The sequence below is a fragment of the Monodon monoceros genome, unplaced genomic scaffold, assembly GCF_005190385.1.
Source record: "Monodon monoceros isolate NGI ecotype Baffin Bay Population unplaced genomic scaffold, NGI_Narwhal_1 Super_Scaffold_13, whole genome shotgun sequence".
Taxonomy (NCBI): Eukaryota; Metazoa; Chordata; class Mammalia; order Artiodactyla; family Monodontidae; genus Monodon; species Monodon monoceros.
Window position 1 is genome coordinate 65,062,613 of NW_021703769.1, and position 17,639 is coordinate 65,080,251.

General features: G+C 47.1%; 1 protein-coding gene, 1 non-coding gene and 1 pseudogene across 5 annotated transcripts in view; 2 read left to right on the forward strand and 1 right to left on the reverse strand.

The window, feature by feature from the left end:
• Positions 1-2,916: 2,916 nt before the first annotated feature.
• On the reverse strand, positions 2,917-2,998 carry TRNAL-UAG. Its single transcript has one exon. It is a non-coding gene; the product is annotated as a tRNA-Leu (tRNA).
• Positions 2,999-3,732: 734 nt separating this feature from the next.
• On the forward strand, positions 3,733-4,098 carry LOC114894853 (annotated as a pseudogene).
• Positions 4,099-10,756: 6,658 nt separating this feature from the next.
• Positions 10,757-17,639, forward strand: part of EEF2K (eukaryotic elongation factor 2 kinase) — a 59,396-nt gene continuing 52,513 nt past the window's right edge. The window contains exon 1 of one of the 4 annotated variants that reach the window (XM_029220038.1): positions 10,757-11,124. The gene's annotated coding sequence lies outside the window, so the exon portion shown is untranslated. Of the gene's footprint in view, positions 11,125-11,575; positions 11,625-12,824; positions 12,843-17,639 lie in introns of those variants that run through there. The other 3 variants (XR_003793082.1, XM_029220039.1, XM_029220040.1) reach the window with 3 other exon arrangements.

Below are 17,639 nucleotides of genomic sequence, written 5' to 3' on the forward strand. Positions count from 1 at the left end.
GTTTTGATTTGCATTTCTCTAATAATGAGTGATGTTAAGCGTCTTTTCATGTGCTTTTTGGCCATCTGTATGTCTTCTTTGGAGAAATGTCTATTTAGATCTTCTGCCCATTTTTTGATTGGGTTGTTTGTTTTTTTGATATTGAGCTGCGTGAGCTGTTTTTATATTTTGGAAATTAATCCCTTGTCAGTTGTTTCATTTGCAACTATTTTCTCCCATTCTGTAGGTTGTCTTTTCGTCTTGTTTATGGTTTCCTTTGCTGTGCAAAGGCTTCTAAGTTTAATTAGTTCCCATTTGTTTATTTTTATTTTCATTACTCTAGGAGGTGGATTAAAAAAGATCTTGCTGCAATTTATGTCAGAGAGTGTTCTGCCTATGTTTTCCTCTAAGGGTTTTATAGTATGCGGCCTTACATTTAGGTCTTTAATCTGTTTTGAGTTTATTTTTGTGTATAGTGTTAGGGAGTGTTCTAATTTTGAGACAGCAAGTAGGAAGAGGTCCTAGCTTTCTTGGAGACACTAAGCAGAAGCATTATAAACGCAGAAAACAGAGTCATTACTGTGGGCAGCTCAAAGTGAAATAGCCAATCAGGATGGACCATTAAGGCGAATTCACAAACTTTCCATTATGGGTGATGGAGCTATTCCCCTTTGTAGACCCAATGCCAGGCGTCTAAAACATCATCTGGTCTCTCTCATCTTAAAAATGTTTCTCTTGGGCTTCCCTGGTGGCGCAGTGGTTGAGAGTCCACCTGCCGATGCAGGGGACACGGGTTTGTGACCCGGTCTGGGAAGATCCCACGTGCCGCAGAGCGGCTGGGCCCGTGAGCCATGGCCGCTGAGCCTGCGCGTCCGGAGCCTGTGCTCCGCAACGGGAGAGGCCACAACAGTGAGAGGCCCGCGTATCGCCAAAAAAAAAAAAAAAAAAAAAATTTCTCTTGACTCCCCATTCCCCCTCCCGCTACTGCTACCATCACTCATCAAATTTCATGATGAGATGTCCACACTTATGTTTCCATTTCTTCTCTTCAATTCACACCAAAATGACTTTAATTAAGGTCATCAATGACCTTGTCCATAAATCATAAAACCAAAGAATATTTTTCAGTCTTTATTTTGCCAAGTCTCTTCTACATAGTTGGCTACTCCCTCCTTCTTGCCATAATCTTATTGACAACCGTCTATATGACAACACACCTGTCTTCCACTTGTGTCTCCAGTCCTTCTTTATCTCCTTCACTGGCTTCTTTTCCATTGCATTCCCTTTAGGATGATGGTCCTCAGGACTCCATATTGGTCCCTCTACTTCCTCTGCATGCTCTTCCTGGGCAAGTTCATCCATTCCCATGACCTCAGTCTCCAGTGCCTCCCAAATCTGTATCAATTACTCAGAGTGTTCTCTTGGCCTCCAGACTTCTATGTCCAATCTACTCAACCCCATGTCCTAAATCTCAAAGTCAGTGTGGATCAGAGTGAAATCATCTTTTCCACAAACGTCCTCTTCATCCTGTGTTCCCTCCTAGGGAGACGAGAGGCACTGCCAGCCATCCAGTGGCTCAAGCCCAAAACCTGGTCATCACTTTCGATGTGTTCTTCTTTTTCATGTCTTCGTCATTGAGTTCTGTCAGATCCACCTCCAAAATGTCTCCCTGTGCAACACACTGTCACAACCATGGTACAAGCCACTCTCCTTTGTCCTAGACAACTACAGTAGGCTTTGAATAGAACCTCCTATTCCTACTGCCAGAGGCAACATCCAAAATTGGAACATGCCACCCTCCGGCTTAAAACCTTTCCATGGTTTCGCATGCCCTCAGGGCCAAGTTCAAAGCCTTAACTTGGCATTTATGGCCCTGCTTGCCTAACACTTCAGTCTCATCTCTAGCCATGTCCAGCTGCTCTCTGCCCAGCTGCCCTGAATTACCTTCCCAGCATCTCAGACTCACCAGGCTCTCCTTTGCCTCTAGGATATTCCACATGCTGTTCCCTCTTCCTGGAACTCCCCTCTCCCACCTTCACTAGCTAATCTCTCAATTTCAAGTCCAAGCTAAAAGTCACTTGTTCCGTTGTCCCTGGGTTGGCTTCCGCATTCTGCATGACACTCCTCACAGGTCTAATTAAAGAAATTACAGTGGCTGTGAACTCTGTGAGGCCCAAAACATGTCTCCTGTTTTGCTCTGTAGCCTCAGGTTGAACTTGATTTCTGGCACATAGTAGGCCCTTCATAAATGGTTGTTGAATGAGTAAATAAACAAGCAGGAAGTGGATCAATGAAGCTGGGACCTCAAGGCTGATACACCTGGGGGGGGGGCAGGGCTCCTGATACCCCAGACCCTCCATAAAGTCACCTGACACAGTTTCTACCAACAGTGATTTATGGAGTCAGCCTGAGCTCTCTGCTGACACAGAGCGGGCCAGAAAGGGACCCTGCCTAACTGACGTCTTGATTAAAATCACCTCCACCTAATCTTTGTCCTTGGGAGGTAAAGGGGCCCACTCCCAGTGGCCTCAGGCCTTGAAGCATTAAATTAAAGGCGCAGACAGACTGTTGAGAGCTTTTCAAGGTATCTCAGGATCCTTTCCCATGGAAATAGGGAGACGTTTTTGTTTCCGTTTTTTAAGGTAGCGGGATTGGTGGGTTTGTGTAGTAGGCTAGGGAGTGAGGTGGATTGTCCTGCAGTTTCCTTCTTTTCCTCTCCCTTCCCCATTCCATTAAAAAAAAAAAAGGCTGAACTGGAAGAAATAACTTTTACAGGTTGAAATTCCTGTGTAAGGAGAAAGTGAATGAAATGAAGGATCCCTCTGAGGATTTTCTACTGTGGGGAAAAAAAAAAAACGTCAGAAGGCAGAAAAAGTGAAGGGTAATTGGGAGAGGATATGGAAGTTGAAGGATGGAAAAGTGAGACCCTTGAAGGTGTGGCAGCGGTGGGATTCGAACCCACGCCATCGAAATGACTGGAGCCTAAATCCAGCGCCTTAGACCACTCGGCCACGCTACCGCCCAGTCGCAATCTTTTCCGTTCATACTATATTAGTCTAGTGACGCGGCGCTTCATGTTCTCTAAGCCCCACCTTCATCGGTTTACGCATGCCCGATATCAGCCTGACGCTTCACGCGCCAGTTACAGCATATTAACCCCTGGTTTCCTCCTGGGCTTTGGAGTCAAAGTGCCCTTGTAATCGGCAGTAGTAAGTTCAGTTGGGACGCAGCATTAAAAAGGAAAACAAAGTTCCCAGTTGTTAATATTAATATTCACTCGTCATGTATGTTTGCATTTGATTTTCCACGAGCGTGGCATACTGCCTACGGCCACGTGGGGGCAGTGTCTCGCTGCCGCTTGCTCCTGGCTGGGCTGCGGGTCCCTCCGGGTTTGCGCGGAGACGGCCGAGTCCCCATCTTGTTTGGACTCTCTAGCCCTACTTCAGGGAACCTCTGCAGCCTCGGGTGGCCCCGTGGCCGGCCCCTGCCACCGCGATGTAAAAATCATGGGTCCAGGAAGGAAAATCATTGAACGTTTTTACAGATCCTTGCCTTATGTAGGCTCCCTCAATCATCACTCGTATCTACTTTTTACAGAGGGGGAAACTGAGGCTCAGACTGGCAAAGTAACTTGTGTTAGCTACCCCCAGGCAGAGCCAGGATTCCCTAACCTCCCAAAACCCAGAGTTCTTCTATGTAGACTATTTCAGTGTGTTTTAAAATGCAGTAGCCCTTTCTGCCTTCGCTGCCTCCATGGCGCCCGTGAAAAAGTTTGTGGCGAAGGGGAGCAAAATAAAAGCAGGTCCCGAATTTTACCCTTGACTGTACCCACCCTATAGAAGATGGAATCATAGATGCTGCCAATTTTGAACAGTTTCTTCAGGAGAGAATCAAAACGAATGGAAAAGCTGGGAATCTTGGTGGAGTGTTGTAACAACCGAAAGAAGCAAAAACAAGATTACTGTAACCTCTGAGGTGCCTTTTTCCAAAAGGTATTCGAAATACCTCACCAAAAAATATTTGAAGAATAATCTACATGATTGGTTACGCGTAGTTGCTAACAGCAAAGAGAGTTACGAATTGCGTTACTTCCAGATTAATCAAGCTGAAGACGATTAAAACTCAATTATCTGGAATATGTTGTGTGAGTTCTTGAATAAAACTTGGGAACCAACATGGTGGTTTTCCTTGTAAAAAAAATAAAATAAAAACAAAATGCAGTAAATTCAGAGCAAATACATATCAATAAATACATAACAAACTTCCATTTTCTGCCACCGAGAATTAATTGTATTCAGCTCTTCTGAGATATCACCCCCTGCGGCCACAAGAAGGAAGCAGAGATCTCTTTGAGTCATCCCCCCACACATGACTCAAAGCATTCTCCAGTAGTTTGCATCATTTGTTAACAGCAACTATAACAGAGAAGAACAAACCTGACTCCATGCTGAATCTATTCCTTTAACTCTAACCTTTGTGCTCTGTTGCCTGTGCTTAGTCATGCTGGCTCTGCACCTTTTGTGAAAGATTGTTGCCTGTAGCCTGAAACATACAGGATACCCCCTTCTCAAGGCTCTGACCTTTAAACTTAACACTTTTCCATTCTTATAGAGAGAAAAAGTTGCAGAACAGAAAAGAACATTTGTCTTGTTGGAGGTTTACAGGAACATGGTGACCTGACCTATGTGGACAGCTGCGAGAACAAAGGATTCCAGCACCAAGAAGTTTACAACAACTAACCACACCCCCTCCCCTTTTAATATAAAAGCCTGAGTTCTAACATGGGGAAGATGGTTCTTTGGGACACCAGTCTACCACCTTCTCACTCTGCTGGCTTTCCAAATAAAGTTGCTATTCCTTGCCCCAATACCTCGTCTCTCAATTTATTGGCCTGTCATGTGACGAGCAGTACGAGCTTGAACTCTAATGTGACCCTTCCCCTCCCAACTCTCTCTGTTTCTAATAATTTAATTCAAGTAAACATTTATCCAACACCTACTAGGCCAGATCAGGCAAAAATCAGGTCTTTTGGGAGAAGCAGAGCTGCTCAGAACTTGCATGACAAAGGTGTTTCACCAGAACAAAAATCCAGTGCAAGTAAGGCCATGAGCTCGTCTGCTCCAGTGAGCAGGCCTGTCTCCCTGCAGACTTCTGCAGTAGTGCTGACTCGGCTTTCCTGGTGATTTATGCCTTAAGGTTGAGGCTGGGAGGGCAGTTCCTATGCAAAACCTAGGCCCAGGCAGGCAAGGGTGGGGAGGCTACAGAAACCAGGGCAACTAGGCTCTGTTTAGTTTTTGTTCTTTTCTTTTTCTTTTTAAGTAACAGTTAAAAATAACTTTTGCTAAAATAATAAATACATGTTCCTTGTTGAAACTCCAAGCTAAGAAAGAAAAGTACAAATAAGAGAATAAAATCACCTTTAATTTCTCCACCCAGTTAAGCTCTGTCAACACTTTGGTAAAGGAAGGTGCTTCTTTGTCTTTTTAGATTTGAAATATAATGTAATGCATGCTCATTGTAAATTTTTTTTTCAAATGTCAAACCTTCTGGATAAAGTTAAAGGGAGGTTCTCTTCCTCACCACCTTCCTCCTTCACAGCTGAATCCCACAACTCATTATAATGAGTAACAGTTTAGCTGTATCCTTCCAGATCTTTCCCTATGCAGACGTAGGGGCAACTAGAGGCCCACACATACCCCACCCTAATCCTGGGGTTTGCCTTGTGCAAGAGAAAGGAAGAAAGACACTATCCAAAAGACAGAAGAGTGGTCATTTCATTGCTTCTGTGAGTCTTTCTGTAGCTACAGGTGGGTCATTGAATGGCCCTGTGATGGCTTTGTGCCCAGTAGGCCCTGGACCTCCTGAGCCAAGGAGCCAAGGAGGACTTTCAAGGACTTTTTTTTTTTTTAAACATCTTTATTGCAGTATAATTGCTTTACAATAGTGTGTTAGTTTCTGCTCTATAAAAAAGTGAATCAGCTATACACATACACACGTTCCCATACAAGGACTTCTTTTAAAGCTTCTGCTTAAAAACATCCCACTGTGGTTCCCAGGGATAGAGGGGGATGCAGGGGATGAATAAGTGAAACACAGGATTTTTAGGGTAGTGGGACTGCTGTGTATGTTACTGTAACAGTTGATGCATATTATTATAAGTTAGGTCAAACCCACAGAATGTACACCACCAAGAGTGAACTTTTTTTTTTTTTTTTTGCGGTACGCGGGCCTTTCACTGTTGTGGCCTCTCCCGTTGCGGAGCATAGGCTCCGGACGTGCAGGCTCAGCAGCCATGGCTCACAGGCCCAGCCGCTCCGTAGCATGTGGGATCCTCCTGGACTGGGGCACGAACCCGTGTCCGCTGTATCGGCAGGTGGACTCTCAACCACTGTGCCACCAGGGAAGCCCAAAAGTGAACTTTAATATAAACTGTGGACTCTAGGTGATTATGATATGTCAGTGTAGGTTTGTTAATTGTAACCCATGCACTACTCTGGTGGGAGATGTTGATCATGGGGGAGGCTATTCTTGTGTGGAGGCAGGAAGGATATGGGAAATCTCCAAACCTTCCACTGAACTCTGCCGTGAACCTAAAACTACCTTAAACTCCCATGGACACGGCTTCCTGTGGACAGGGAATCTGAGCAGGTAGCACTTGAGAAGCCTTTCATTCCCATGGCATATGTGTCTAGAGCAGTTCTCCAGCCCTCCCTGAGCCCGTGGAAGGATTGCACCCATCCCTTGAAGCTGGGAGCAGCCACATACCTAGATTGGGCTAGAGCACCATTCCTGGTGACCTCTCTTCTGCTGCCACACCCTGAAGCACCGTGAGGATACCAGGAGCCCTTTTCTGAGGGTAACAGCTTTATCGTGATTTAATTCACATACCATACAAGACACCCCTTTAAAGTGTACAGTTCATTGTTTTTTAGTATCTTCACAGAATTATGCAGCCCTCCTCACAATCAATTTTAGAATATCTTCATCCCCCCAAAAAGGAATACCATACCTTTAGTAGTCACTCTCCATTACCCCCAGACTCCCTTCCTAGCTGTGGGCCACCACTAATCTACTTTCTGTCTCTAAGGATTTCCCTATTCTGGACATTTCATATAAATGAAATCATATAATCTGTTGCCTTTTGTGTCTGGCTCCTTTCACTTAACATACCGTTTTTAAGGTTTATCCATGTTTTAGCATTTATCAGTGCTTCATTCCTTTTTATTGCTGAGTAATATTCCGTTGTATGGGTATAACGCATTTTAATTATCCATTTATCAATTGATGGATATTTGGGGTTTTTTCGCCTTTTGCCTATTATGAATAATGCTGCTATGAACATTTGTGCATATGTTTCTGTGCAGACATGTTTTCATTTCTCTTGGATATATACCTGGGAGTGGGATTGCTAGGTTGTATGGTAACCCCATGTTTAAGTTTTTGAGAAACCACCAAACTGTTTTCCATTTTCCATTGCTGCTTGCAGTGTATGAGTGTTCCAATTTCTCCACACTCTTGCCAATACTTGTTATTATCTGACTTTTGATCATAGCCATCCTAGTGGATGTAGTTTTGATTTGCATTTTTTAATGACTAATAATGTTGAGTATCTTTTCATGTGCTTATTGGCCATTTATATATCTTCTTTGGAGAACTGTCTGTTCAAATCTTTAGCCCATTTTGAAATTGAGTTATCTTTTTATTATTTGAGTTATAAGAGCTCTCTATATTTTGTAAATATTAAAATGGAAAAGAATGTGAGAAAGAATATATATATATATCTTTGCTGCACACCCGAAACTAACACAACTGTTACAGAAGGTGCACACAAAGTGATTCAGTTATACATATGCATATATATTATTTTTCTGATTCTTTTCCATTATAGGTTATTACAAGATGCCGAATATAGTTCTGTGTGCTATACAGTAGGTCCTTGCTGTTTATCTATTTTATATATAGTAGTGTGTATCTTTTTAATCCCAAATTCCTAATTTTTCCCTTCCCCCCTTTCCCCTTTGGTAACCTTAAGTTTGTTTTCTATGTCTGTGAGTATATTTCTGTTTTGTAAATAAGTTCATTATCATTTTTTTTTACATTCCACATATAAGTGATATCATATGATGTTTGTCTTTGTCTGACTTACTTCACTTAGTATTATAATCTCTAGGTCCATCCATATTGCTGCAAATGGTGTTATTTCATTATTTTTTATGGCTGAGTAATATTCCATTATATATATATATATATATATATATATATATATATACACACACACACACACACACACACACATATATGTATATATGTATACCACATCTTCTTTATCCATTCATCTGCTGATAGACATTTAGGTTGCTTCCAAGAGATTCTCTTTTTAAATGGTTTCTATAAAAGAACCAGATTAGTATCTCATTGGCTTGGCTTTGGTTACATACTCACCCCAGCACCAATGAATGGGGCAAAAGGGATGGAATATGCTGATTGGCCAGGTCTAATCATATGTCCAATCTTAGAGCAGGAAGAGTGTGGAGGGCAGTTTTCATGAACTGAGAATAGGGTGGACTGGCTCCTTGAAGACAAATCAAGATGCTTATGCACAGAAGAGATTAAAGAGGAAAGGAGAAGCTAAATAACTTGTGCAGGGTCACAGAGCTATAAGTAGAACGGTCGTTTTTTGGTGTTTTTTTTTTCTGGCTTTGGGCTTGGACAGACTAGCTCAGACTCTTTGTCCTTGCCCAACTTTCCCACGGTCAAAATTTCAGGTGCAATTTTGTTTTTTGCCAAAAGCCAGAGGAGTTTTCTCAAGGTGACTAAAGGAGCCAATACTTCAAACCAAAATGATTATATCTTCTAGATCTTGTATTGATATTTTCTGAAACTTGTACTACAGAGGCCAAAAAGTTAAAACACTCAATGATGGGTTTCAGGACTATTTCTTTTTTTTCATTCCCCTCACCACCTTATGAGATGCTGCCTGAATGTCACCCACTCCCCAAGCCTCATAAACTTGAACCTTCTCCCTGCAGGGGCCATTGCAGCTGGTAAGCTGAAGGACTTCACTCTCCCAACGGGATCTGAATTTTTAGGGGCCACAAAAACTGAAGAGGCAAGGCTTATAGACAGGACATTAAAGGGGTCAGTATATACCTAGACCTGGGTCAAGTTCTGCAACTTACTATGTAAACTTGGGAGAGTCACTTAACCGGCCTCCTTCTTTCTGTGTATGAAGTGAGGACAGTAAGAGGGTTGGGATGAGAATTAAAAGAGATAATGTCTGTAAAGCAGTTACCACAGTACCTGACACAAAATAAATGCCCTGTAAATATCAGCTTTTACCACAACCCCAAAAAGGCTCATCAAAGAAGGCATTACAAGCGACAGGTGGCCCTTTGACCACAGGGGTGGTCAACATGTTTACAACCTAGTGTTGAGTAGAAAGGAGAAATAGATGAGTCCACTCTTGTTAGGAAAAATGTATGTATTCCCATATGCATACCCAGATAACCATGTCTGTCTCTGGCCTGCCTGCACACACCTGTTTCTCTGTGTTTGCCTGGGGCTCACCTGGACACTCAGCCCTCCCTCCAGTTCCGTGGGAGAACTTGGTCACATACACCATTCCAGTCCAAGGAGGCTTTGACTGAAGAACTCTTTGGGGCAGAGGTAAGTGGTTAGGTCACAAACCCCACCACGAACTATTTAAACAGCCCCCACTAGACATCGCCCTACTGGAAGCCTTTCCTTTCCTCATCCTTCCCACAGCCCCTGGCAGCCCCTGCCTGGCTCCTGCACTCCTCTCACCTGCGGGGGTCCTTCAAATTCCTCTCCCCTTTTTTACTACACAGAGTGACTCAGCAGACCCCAAACCAGCAGGAGCCCTGTAATATAGATACATGCTCTTTGCCAAGAGGAAGGAGCCACCTTGTAAATCTTCTGGGCAAGTGTATCTCTATAAGCCTCAGTTTTATGATCTGTGAAGTAGCGGTACTAGCGTTGGTGTGAAGATGGAATGCGATAAATAGCTTGATAAATATTACTGTTATTACTTACATCTTTCATTTATTTATTTTTTGGCCACACCGCACTGACTGCCAGGTAAGTCCCTTACTTTTATTTCTAAAATAAGAGTTGTGAAATTTTTAAAATTTCACTAGAAAAAATATCTGGAAGAATATAATATGAACATGTTCACAGTAGTTATCATTAGTTTTATTTCCTTTTCTTCTTTATACCTTCCATATTTAGTCATTCATTTTACAGGTATTTATTAAAGCACTTACTATGTGCCAGGCTGTGCGCTGAGTTAGGAATACAGCAACGTATTACACAAATAAGTACACAAATAATTGCCACAGTCATAAGTGCCTGTTTTCACAAAGCAGAAATCCGGAGGGGAAAAAAAAAGCAATTTCTGATAAAAATATTGCAAGGTTATGCATAGCGACGTACAATGAGATCCGATCACTACTGATTTTGGAAAGGACTCGAATACAGGAACTAGGCGGGCATCGGATGGAGAATGGGAAGGTGCGGTGGGCGAGGGACGGGTTAGCTGCCCCCTTTCAAATTACCCGCTGGGAGGGCGCCCCCTTCGCTGGTAGGTGCCAGGCCGGCCCCACGCGTTAGATCCGGACGCTGTGTATTCAGCCGGCTGGGGAGTCGCAGACGCAGCGCCGGGAGATCCAAGCGACGGCTGCAGGAGCGGTGATAGTCATTACCCGCGGCCACGTGAGCGCAGCGCCGAGCTTACGCCCGCCCGCCCGCGGCCCCGCCCCTGCCCGCAGTCTCCTGCCCCAGCCACAGCCCCAGCTCGGCGAGTGTCCGGATACGCCGCCCGAACGCCGCGCGCTGCAGCTGCCCCGGCCCAGCCGACGGTCGCCGGCGCCCTTGCCCTTGGAACGCGCCCCCAGCGCCCCGGGATCGTTCCAGCGGCTCCGTGCGCCCCTCGCGCCCCGGGATCGTTCCGGCGGCCGCCGCTGCCTCCCCGGAGCGCCAGCCCGCGCTCCCCGCTCGCCGCTCCCCGGCACTCTCGGGGGGCCCGCCCGCCCTGCACCCTGGAGCACCGGGCCTCGAGCCTCTGCCAGCTCCTCTGGATCCTCGCGGCCGTGGGCAGCGGCTGCCGTGCCTCTCCGCCCGAGACAGGTAGGTAGGGCGGCGGTTGGCCTGGGGGGCCGGGATCCGGCGCTGCAAGCCTGTGCTCCCCGGTGCAGCCGGCGCCCGGAGCGCGGAGGGTCTGGGGCTTAAAAGTGGGGCCCCAGGCGGAAGGAGAGTGTGGGGGTTAAGCTCCTCGGGTTTCAGTGTTTGCTTCTGTAAAATGGGGGAGCCGTGCCGATTATCGGCAGTGTCTATTGGTAAAATACTTGGCACGTGACGGTCGGGGAGAGGCAGCTTGGGGCCTCCGCCCGCGGCTCCTGGAGGCCCGCAGAGGGTGGGGGCAGCGCTGCCTTTCTTCCCCTGCAGGGCCTGCATCCCCCACCCCGGCCCCTGAACGAGAGGCGCAAGTTCCGGGAACCTCGAGGACCGTGTAGACGCGCCCTTGCTGCATTGTTGACTGCAGGAGTTCGGGTGTTGGCAGGCTCCGTGGACCTGTGCGCCCAGGGGCCGGGCGTTAATATGCGTGTGGCGGGGCTGGGGCCTACCGGGTGAGTCCCGGCCTAGATTCGCCGCACCCGCCTGGGGGATTGCGTGCGGGAAACCGGCCCAGCTGCGCCCCGCGTGAGACAAATGGGCTGCTGGCAGGGGGGCGCTGCTCCGTCTGCCTTGTGGGGACGCTCTATGGGAGCCTGACTTCTGGGTCCTCGGCCCTGGAAGCTGCCTGCCTTGGGGCAGCTCAGCCAGGAAATTGTCTACCCCTCTGATTTTACAGAGGAGGAGACAGATCCAGAGTGGTCTACCGGCAGATACTAATAAGCAAGATGGACTAAGTTTGGGACTACAGAGCAAGCAGGTGGAGCTGATAATGCCCACTCGGGGGTGGGGGGTGGGGGGGACGGAGGGTTATTGGAGAAGGCTTCCTGGAGGAGGTGATGGAAAGGATGCCAGTGGTAGGAGGTAGGGTTTAGGAGATAGAGTTTGGCAGGCGTCATCCTTCTCTGTGGCCTCCACAGCACCCTACGGTCATTGTTTGGTCGATGCATTTATTCAGCAAATACAGTAAAGCTGCTTGATGATGGGAAATTAGATGTAACATGGTTGAGACTGCCATCCTCCCTCCTCTCCTGTTCTTAAAGAGGGTGTGTCGGCTGGGATCCCAAGTTCTTATCTTTTGCAGGGGGCGGGGAAGCAGGAAGTCAGGGCCTGACCATCCCTTGAAATGGTTTCAGTTTACATATGATCACTTGTGTATGTTCTGTGATTTGCGGTGGGTATTGTGTGTGTGTGTGTGTGTGTGTGTGTGTGTGTGTGTGTGTGTGTGTGCTTTTGGTGACAGAACAGTACTTTCTGGCCGACTACTAAGGATATATCACTGATATGATTTTAAAACATTTTTAATGAATTATGTGGCAGAGATGGCTATTGGTCACCCATGTCCTCTTCTTCTTGGGGTATCACCTGGATATATTTCCTGGGCTCCCTTACAGTTTGGTGGGCCACATGACTGAGTTTTGGCTGATGGAATGTGAGCAGAAAGAGTGTGTGCCCCCGTCAAGTTTGGACCCTAAAAACCTCCCCACTTTCCTTATTTACCAGCAGAGTTGAGAGGACTCTGAGGGCCCGGAGAAGGGCAGAGCCACAAGCTGGAAGGAGCCTGGGCCTCTGAATGACTGTGGAGCAGAGCCTCTCCTTTCCCCCTCTCTGGTGGTCTGTGGCTGTCCACTGAAGAGTATGGGGCTCCAGGAAGCTCTTCGGAAGGTCTTTGGGTATGAAAGAGGCTTGCTGGCTGTGGCCTTCCCCTCAGGGTGATCTAACTGGGCTGTTCCACAGGGGAAGGGTATCTTTAGGCCTTTTTTCTCACACTGGTCAGATTCCCCAAAGAAGTCTTGTCCAGTCTTTGGCAGGATTGGCATCCAGTTGCCAGGACACTGAGAGCAGTGTGGAAGAAAGCTGAGGGTCACCAGCAGAAACTTGGATTTGTTCAAGCTCATTCTCTAGGATTTACTCTTTCTGGCCCTGTTCCTAAAGCTGATACAGGAAAAGTTGATGAGCGGGACTGCATTCAAAGTAATAGTGGCTGGCTGGATTGATTAAAAAATAAACATTTCTGTGTTGGGGAGATCAGTTTTGCTGACCAAGAAACTGCAGACTTAATCCCCGTGAACTGAGAATGTTCTAGAAGAAAGTGGTTATAGTGACCACCACAGGATAAAAGTAGCTTGGATTAAACTCTTGCAGGCAAGGCTGATGGGCACAAGAAGAAGGCTTCAAATGAAGGAAGGAGTGAGTCACTAACAGGCTGATGACGAAGTAGAAGATGACATTCTCTGGGTCCCCAAAGTCCCAGGGCTGTGGAACACCCAGAGAAGCATTTCAGAGGGCTGGAAAGTCAGAGGGCAGCCATTGTTCCATTCTCCAGCTGTGATGCTTTCTAGACCTGGCAAGGACCCCACAGGGTGTGGCTGAAAGGCAGGAGGCTCAGCTGGAGACCATTCTCTCCACCATTGGTTCTTGAACTTTAGTGAACATTGGTACCACCTGGAGGGCTTGTTTAACCATGGCTTGCTGGGCCCACCCCCAGAGTTTTCTTTAGCAGGACTGAAGTGAGGCCCCAGAATTTGCACATGTGACAAGTTTTCAGGTGAGGCTGCTCCTGCTGCTCGTGGTCCAAGGATCACACTTTAAAAGTGGTTTAGCAGGGCTTCCCTGGTGGCACGGTGGTTGAGAGTCCGCCTGCCGATGCAGGGGACACGGGTTTGTGCCCCGGTCCGGGAGGATCCCACATGTTGCGGAGCGGCTGGGCCCGTGAGCCATGGTCGCTGAGCCTGCGCGTCCGGAGCCTGTGCTCCGCAATGGGAGAGGCCACAGCAGTGAGAGGCCCGCGTACTAGAAAAAAAAAACCCCCCAAAAAAGTGGTTTAGCAAGTGATGGCTGAGTGAAGCCCTGGATAGACCTGCACTGGCTTCAGACCCACTTCCCCCACCTTCTAGCCATGTGATTTGGGGCAAGTCACTTAACTTCTCTGTTCCTCAGTTTCCTCATCTGTAGGATGGAGCCAGTGGTGCGTACCTCCTGGGGTTCAGGGGAGGCTTCCTGGAGGAGGTGACATCTATCTAACCTGAGACCTGAGGGATGAGCAGAGTTGGCCAGGGGACAGGTAGGGAGAGCAGGCTAGAGCATGTGCCAAGCAGACGGCACAGTGTGGGCGAGCCAAGGGAGGGGGCAACGCTTGGCCTCCAAGGAGCTGAGAAGAGTGATGGAGTAAGAGCTTTATAAGTGGTGCTGAAATGCTATGAATCTGTTCTGGGCTACATGTCTCAGGGCCGGATTGCAGTGGAGGGGAGGCTGACCGGGTCATGGAAAATGGGCCTTGGGGATGGGAGGGCCTGAAAGCAGTGCAGGTTACTTCTGTCCACATCCCATTGGCTCAAATGTAGTCGCATGGCCCCACCTAGATGCAAAAGGATTTGGGCAGGGGAGAACAGATCCATAGTGGACAGTTGGCTTCTGTGCCACAGACCAGTTCTCTCACCTCTTCTGCGCCTTGCTCACTCTGCCGCACTTTGGTGGATGAGTTTTTTTTTTTATAGATGAGGAAACTGAGGTTCAGAGAGGTTAGGTAATTTGCCCAACATCACTCAACTAGTGGCAGAGCCGGGACTTGAACACAGATCTGTTCATCCCAAAAGACTTGTTGGGCCCGATCCTGTTCTTGGCTGCTTTTTGAGGGCCTCCCCATGACCCAGGCTTTCCCACTCAGGATCTCAGCTGCGTCTCTGGGCTAAGTAACCCCCAGATGCCTTGTAATTCTAACCCAATAGTCCCTCCATTCCTCCATGCCTACAATGCTCATTATACCTGCAGAAGTTGCCCACTTTTGTTCAGTTATTCATTCATGCAGCCTGCGTTTACAGGGAACCTAGTGTGTGCCAGGCATTGTGCTCTGGGCTGGTAGCTAGAAGGACTGAGACACGGCCCCTTTTGTTCCAGATGCTCACGTGGTCTGGCCACCAAGAGGCTGTGTAAACACAGAGTTGCCCTGAGAAGTCAGACACACTGTCTCTCTGGTCTGACCCACCAGGAGGACAGAGTATCCTGGGAACATGAGAAGGGTGCAAACGATTAAAAATTAAAATTCAAGCCTTCTTGTGCATTTTGTCAATTGAAGCTGTAATTATATTATTGTGCTTTGTATTCTAAAATGTATTTCTCTGATTTTTATAACAGTAAAGTAGCCTTTGCACCTTAACAGTTTTATATGAATGAAGGACAGTGAATTGCAACGGTGAGCTTTAGCAGAGTCAATGTTGACTTGCCTCTCTGGGTCCAGCTGCGGGTTGCTGTTCTCATCGTTCTCATCAGCGAGTAAGCTAATTCCTCTGTCTCTGGTATGCGTGGAGGTGTGTTTTTAAAGAGGAGATGAGGGAGGGTGGATCGGGGGAAGTCTCCTTGGAATCCACCAGAGTCATTCTAGAGCAGGGTTTCTCAGCCTCAGCACTACTGACAGTTTGGCTGCACAGTTCTTTGTCGTGGGGTGCTGTGCTGTGCATTGTAGGACGCTGGCAGCATCCCTGGCCTCTACCCACTAGATGCCGGTCGCACTCCCAGAGGTGTGACAACGAAAGGTGTCTCCAGACATTGCCAAGTGTCCCCTGAGGGGGCAAAATTACCCCGCTGTTCTGGACTGTATTTGTTTCCTACTGCTACTGTAACAAATTACCACACGTTTAGTGGCTTAAAACAACACGAATTTCTTTTCTTATGGTACTGGAGATGAGAAGTTCAAAAGCCAAGGTGTCAGCAGGGCCATGTTCTTTTTGAAGGCTGTAGGGAAAATCTGTTGCCATGCTTTTCCAGTTTCTGTAGGCCACCTGCATTCCTTGACTCGTGGCCCCTTCCTCCGTCTTCAAGGCCAGCTGCATAGCATCTTTAAGATTTCTCTATGACCCCTGCTTCCATTGTCACATCTCTTCCTCTGACTCTGACCCTCCTGCCTCCTTTTTATAAGGACTCACTGGATAATCCAGGATACTGTCCCATTTCAAGATCCTTAATCACACCTGCAAAGTCGCTTTTGCCACATAAGGGAACATATTCACAGGCTTTGGGAATTACGATGTGGCCATCTATGGAGGGGCATTATTCTGCCCATGACATAGACTGTTGGGTCTCTGGCTATGATGGAAATGCTTACGGAGGGCCTGGGGGGAGGGAAGTGACTTAGGAATTGGGGAGTGGGGTATGGTCAGAGCGTAATAGCAGCTGGTGCTTTTGAGGACAGTTCTCTGTCAGGCACCATGGACCTGATCTCACTAACAGCTCCAGGGGTTAGCTGTCCCCTGTTTTACAGACCGGAAACCACCCAGAGAAGGCTTTCCGGAGGGGGTAAAAATTTGAGCTGGATTTTGAAGGGACCAGAGGGGTTTGGCAGCAGGTGGGAGAGGCATTCCAGAAAGAGTGTCCTTAGGGTGCAGGGGCAGGGAAGTGAGAACTTGGTTGGGAATGGGGACTGGTTCTTGGGTGGGGACATCTGTAAATCAGTCCTTTTTCTCTGACATGAACTGTATTATTTCTTGAAATAGTTTTAATAAATGTTTATTCATGAGCACCCACCACATCCTGGGGGTATATATGTTAATAAGTCACTGACCTGAACTCTTAGCTGGAGGCTTGACTTAGTAACTCCTGATGTCACACCTTGTTACCCTCCCCACCGGCAGCAAATTAATGAAACTCAGCCTGGAAAGGTATTTGATTAGCACTTTATGAGCCCTGCTCAGTGCCAGGCGCCGTGCAGGTAGAGACTCAAGGAAGTCCCAGCCTGCCACATGGAGTCTGTTGTTTCAGGCTCCTAGCTGGGTAGCCAGGATTCAAACTGGGCCCTGTGACCACAGAACACCGTGTCTCGGGCACTACACTGAGCTTTGGTTTTTGTTTCTTTTATTTTCACTAACTTTTTTTTTAATTGGTGTATAGCTGATTTACAATATTATAGTAGGTTCAGGTGTACAGCATAGCGATTCAGTGTTTTTATAGATTATACTCTATTAAAAGTTATTACAAGATAATGGCTGTAATTCCCTGTTCTATAAATATATCCTTGTTGCTTATTTATTTTATACATAGTAGCTCATATATCTTAACTTGCCCCTCCCTTTATCCCTGTCCACACTACTTTTGGTTTCTGTATCTATGAGTCCAGGCATGTTTGGATTCAGAATCTCAAATGATGTCATCACGGTTCATTTTTCTCTTCATCTCTTGTTCTGCTCTTCACCAAAAGTCAGCTTTGTTCTCTGGTGGCCTCAGCCCCTGTCTCAGATTAACATCCTGCAGGAAAGGACTGACCTTCTCTTCCAGTTGCTCAAGCTAAAGCCCCAGGCTTACCTGAGATTAGGCCATAGTGGTTTGACTTGAGTCACATGCCCATCTCTGAGCCAATCACTATGGCCAGGTGCCCAGTGCTGTGATTGGCTTAGTGGGGTCATGTGACACAGCCCGTTACCTGGGGGTGGATCCCCAACCCCAACCCCAACCCCATGACTGGAGAGTGGGGGAGAAGC